The sequence below is a fragment of the Phoca vitulina genome, unplaced genomic scaffold (genome assembly GCF_004348235.1).
Source record: "Phoca vitulina isolate PV1807 unplaced genomic scaffold, GSC_HSeal_1.0 scaffold1968, whole genome shotgun sequence".
Classification (NCBI taxonomy): domain Eukaryota; kingdom Metazoa; phylum Chordata; class Mammalia; order Carnivora; family Phocidae; genus Phoca; species Phoca vitulina.
In genome coordinates, this window is record NW_022591655.1 from 1 (window position 1) to 5,624 (window position 5,624).

At 41.2% G+C, this 5,624-nt stretch overlaps 2 pseudogenes across 1 annotated transcript; both read left to right on the plus strand.

Moving 5' to 3' along the window:
* Positions 1-2,379: 2,379 nt before the first annotated feature.
* On the plus strand, positions 2,380-4,381 carry LOC116629656 (annotated as a pseudogene).
* A 34-nt stretch (positions 4,382-4,415) lies between these two features.
* Positions 4,416-5,618, plus strand: LOC116629657 (annotated as a pseudogene). The gene has a single exon (XR_004298799.1). The product of XR_004298799.1 is annotated as a cytochrome b-like (transcript).
* The last annotated feature ends 6 nt before the right edge of the window (positions 5,619-5,624 follow it).

Genomic DNA, 5,624 nt, shown 5'->3' on the forward strand with positions numbered 1-5,624 from the left:
GGCTCAACTTTCTTAATTGTATGCTTCGTACGACAGCTAAAATTTCACTTCACATCTAACCACCATTTCGGCTTTGAAGCCGCCGCCTGATACTGACATTTCGTGGACGTAGTGTGACTGTTCCTATACGTATCTATCTATTGATGAGGATCTTGCTTCCTTAGTATAATTAGTATAGTTGACTTCCAATCAACCAGCTCTGGTTAAATCCAGAAAGAAGCAATAAACATAGCACTAACCCTATTTACCAACACAGCCCTGGCCTCTCTACTCGTACTAATTGCATTCTGACTCCCTCAGCTAAATACATACTCAGAAAAAGCCAGCCCCTACGAATGTGGATTCGACCCCATAGGATCAGCACGCCTACCCTTCTCCATAAAATTCTTTCTAGTAGCCATCACATTTCTACTATTCGACCTAGAAATTGCCCTACTCCTTCCACTTCCATGAGCATCGCACACAGATAACCTAACCACCATACTTACCATAGCACTACTACTCATCTCTCTTCTAGCCGCAAGCCTGGCCTACGAATGAACTGAAAAAGGACTAGAATGAACAGAATATGATAATTAGTTTAACCCAAAACAAATGATTTCGACTCATTAGATTATGACTTATATCATAATTATCAAATGTCCATAGTATATGCCAACATCTTCTTAGCCTTCATTATATCTCTTATAGGACTACTTATATACCGATCCCACCTGATATCCTCCCTACTCTGCCTAGAGGGTATGATACTATCATTATTTGTAATAATAACAGTAACAATCCTGAACAACCATTTTACACTAGCTAGCATAGCCCCCATTATTCTTCTCGTCTTCGCTGCCTGTGAAGCAGCCCTAGGACTGTCACTCCTGGTAATAGTGTCCAACACATACGGAACCGACTACGTACAAAATCTGAACCTCCTACAATGCTAAAAATCATTATCCCCACCATAATACTTATACCCCTAACGTGAATATCAAAACCTAACATGATCTGGATCAACACGACAGCCTATAGCCTACTAATCAGCCTTATCAGCCTATCCTTCCTAAATCAACTCGGTGACAATTGCATAAGCCTATCCCTACTATTCTTCACAGACTCTCTATCAGCTCCCTTGTTAGCACTCACAACATGACTGCTACCCCTGATACTTATAGCTAGCCAATTTCACCTATCAAAAGAGCCACTAACCCGGAAAAAAACTTTATATTACAATACTAATCCTACTACAACTATTCCTAATCATAACATTTACCGCTACAGAATTAATTATATTTTACATTTTATTTGAAGCAACCCTAGTACCTACCCTAATTATTATCACCCGATGGGGAAACCAGACAGAACGCCTGAATGCAGGAACGTATTTCCTATTCTACACTCTAGTAGGATCCTTGCCCTTGCTAGTAGCCCTACTATTCATCCAAAACAATATAGGTACATTAAACTTCCTAATAATCCAACTCTGAACCCAACCCCTACCAAGCTCCTGATCTAACGCCCTCCTATGATTAGCATGTATAATGGCATTCATGGTAAAAATACCCCTATACGGCCTCCACCTATGACTGCCTAAAGCCCACGTAGAAGCACCCATCGCTGGGTCCATAGTACTGGCCGCAGTGCTCCTAAAACTAGGGGGCTATGGCATGATACGAATTACAGTACTTCTAAGCCCACTAACAAGCTCCATGGCATACCCCTTCATAATACTATCATTATGAGGCATAATCATAACTAGCTCCATCTGCTTACGCCAAACAGACCTAAAATCCCTAATTGCATATTCCTCTGTAAGCCACATAGCCCTAGTCATCATAGCAATTCTTATCCAAACACCATGAAGTTACATAGGAGCAACAGCCCTAATAATCGCCCACGGTTTAACATCATCCATACTGTTCTGCCTAGCCAACTCCAACTACGAACGCACCCATAGTCGAACCATAATTCTCGCACGCGGACTGCAAGTGCTCCTTCCCTTAATAGCAGCCTGATGGCTATTGGCAAGTCTTACCAACCTGGCACTTCCGCCCACCATCAATCTAATTGGAGAGCTATTCGTAGTAATAGCCTCATTTTCATGGTCCAACATTACTATTATCCTAATAGGAACCAACATCATCATTACCGCCCTATACTCACTATACATACTAACTACCACACAACGCGGCAAATATACCTATCACATCAAAAACATCAAACCCTCATTCACACGAGAAAACGCCCTAATAACGCTACACCTAATGCCTCTACTACTACTGTCACTCAACCCCAAAATAATTCTAGGACCTATCTACTGTAAATATAGTCTAAAAAAGATATTAGATTGTGAATCTAATGACAAAAGCTCGAACCTTTTTATTTACCGAAAAAGAATGCAAGAACTGCTAATTCATGCCCCCACGTATAAAAACGTGGCTTTTTCAACTTTTAAAGGATAGAAGTAATCCATTGGTCTTAGGAACCAAAAAATTGGTGCAACTCCAAATAAAAGTAATTAACTTATTCGCTTCCTCTATCATCACAACACTATCCATACTCACACTCCCAATCGTCTTGACCAGCACCTCAATCTACAAAAACAAGCTCTACCCACAATATGTAAAAACCACCATTTCATACGCCTTCATAATCAGCATGATCCACACAACAATATTCATCTATTCAGGGCAGGAGATAATTATCTCAAACTGACACTGAATAACAATTCAAACCATAAAACTCACACTTAGCTTTAAACTAGACCATTTTTCCATAATTTTCGTACCTGTGGCCCTCTTCGTTACATGATCCATTATAGAATTTTCAATATGATACATACACTCAGATCCTTTCATTAACCGATTCTTCAAATACCTACTAATATTTCTCATCACCATGATGATTTTAGTTACCGCAAACAACCTATTCCAATTATTCATCGGCTGAGAGGGAGTGGGTATCATATCATTCCTTCTCATCGGGTGATGACACGGACGAACCGACGCAAATACAGCCGCCCTCCAGGCAGTCCTCTATAATCGCATTGGAGACGTAGGTTTTATCATAGCCATAGCATGATTCTTAATCAACTTAAACACATGGGAGCTTCAACAGATCTTTATTTCCCACCACAACAACCTAAATATACCACTTATAGGCCTCCTCCTAGCAGCAACTGGGAAATCAGCTCAATTCGGACTTCACCCATGACTGCCTTCAGCCATAGAAGGACCTACCCCAGTATCCGCCCTACTCCACTCTAGTACCATGGTCGTAGCAGGAGTTTTCCTCCTAATTCGATTTCACCCCCTAATAGAACACAACACGATAATACAAACAACCACCCTATGCCTAGGGGCTATCACTACTCTATTCACGGCAATCTGTGCACTCACCCAAAACGACATCAAGAAAATCATCGCATTCTCGACCTCAAGCCAACTAGGACTCATAATCGTCACAATCGGTATCAACCAACCACACCTGGCATTCCTACACATCTGCACCCACGCATTCTTCAAAGCTATATTATTCATATGCTCCGGATCTATCATTCACAGCCTAAACGATGAGCAAGATATCCGAAAAATAGGGGGTTTATATAAAGTACTACCATTCACCACTACCTCATTAATTGTAGGAAGCTTAGCGCTTACAGGAATGCCCTTCCTCACAGGATTCTACTCCAAAGACCTAATCATCGAAACCGCCAACACGTCGTATACCAACGCCTGAGCCCTATTACTAACACTCGTCGCCACATCCATAACAGCAGCCTACAGCACTCGAATTATATTCTTCACACTTCTAGGACAGCCTCGATTTAACCCCATAATCACAATCAACGAGAACAGCCCACTCCTAATTAATTCCATTAAACGCCTACTACTAGGAAGCATTTTTGCAGGGTACTTAATCTCCTACAACATTACACCCACCTCCACTCCACAAATAACCATACCCCATTACCTAAAACTGACAGCCTTGACCGTAACACTTCTAGGCTTCATCCTAGCACTAGAACTGAACCTCACTTCACAAAGCCTTAAACTCAAATACCCATCAAACCTATTCAAATTCTCTAACCTCCTCGGATACTTCCCCACTATTATCCACCGCTACATACCAATAGCAAACTTATCAGCGAGCCAAAAACTAGCCTCAACACTACTAGATGCAATCTGGCTAGAAAGTGCATTACCAAAATCCATCTCTTACTTTCACATAAAATCATCAGTCACTATCTCCAACCAGAAGGGCCTAATCAAACTATACTTCCTCTCCTTCATCATCACCTTAATCCTGGCCCTAATAATAATTAATTCCCACGAGTAACCTCCATGATCACCAGTACTCCAATAAGAAGGGATCACCCAGTCACAATAACTAACCAAGTACCATAACTATACAGGGCTGCAATACCCATTGCCTCCTCACTAAAAAACCCAGAATCCCCTGTATCATAAATCACCCAATCACCCATACCATTAAACTCAAATACAACATCAACCTCATCATCCTTTAAAATATAACAAGCAAGCAATAGCTCTGACAACAGACCCATAACAAACGCACCCAACACAGCCTTATTAGAAACCCAAACTTCAGGGTACTGCTCAGTAGCCATAGCAGTCGTATAGCCAAAAACAACAAGCATGCCTCCCAAGTAAATCAAAAAAACTATTAGACCTAAAAAAGACCCTCCAAAACTCAACACAATACCGCAACCAACAGCCCCACTAATAATCAAAACAAGCCCACCATAAATAGGAGAAGGCTTAGAAGAAAATCCCACAAAACTAATAACAAAAATAATACTTAAAATAAACACAATATATGTCATCATTATTCCCACATGGAATCTAACCATGACCAATGACATGAAAAGCCATCGTTGTAATTCAACTATGAGAACATTAATGACCAACATCCGAAAAACCCATCCACTAATAAAAATTATCAACAACTCATTCATCGACCTGCCCACACCATCAAATATCTCGGCATGATGAAACTTTGGATCTCTTCTCGGAATCTGCCTAATCCTGCAGATCTTAACAGGCTTATTCCTAGCCATACACTACACCTCAGACACAACCACAGCCTTCTCATCAGTAACCCACATTTGCCGAGACGTAAACTACGGCTGAATCATCCGTTATCTTCACGCAAATGGAGCCTCCATATTTTTCATCTGCCTATACATGCATGTAGGACGAGGACTGTATTACGGCTCCTACACATTCACAGAGACATGAAACATCGGCATTATCCTCTTATTCACCGTCATAGCTACAGCATTCATGGGCTACGTCCTACCATGAGGACAAATATCATTTTGAGGAGCAACAGTCATCACCAATCTACTATCAGCAATCCCCTATGTCGGAACCGACCTTGTACAATGAATCTGAGGAGGATTTTCAGTAGATAAAGCAACCTTAACACGATTCTTCGCCTTCCACTTCATCCTGCCATTCGTAGTATCAGCCCTAGCAGCAGTCCACCTACTATTCCTACACGAAACAGGATCAAACAACCCCTCCGGAATCATATCCAACTCAGACAAAATCCCATTCCACCCGTACTATACAATTAAAGATATCCTAGGGGCCCTACTTCTCATTCTAGTC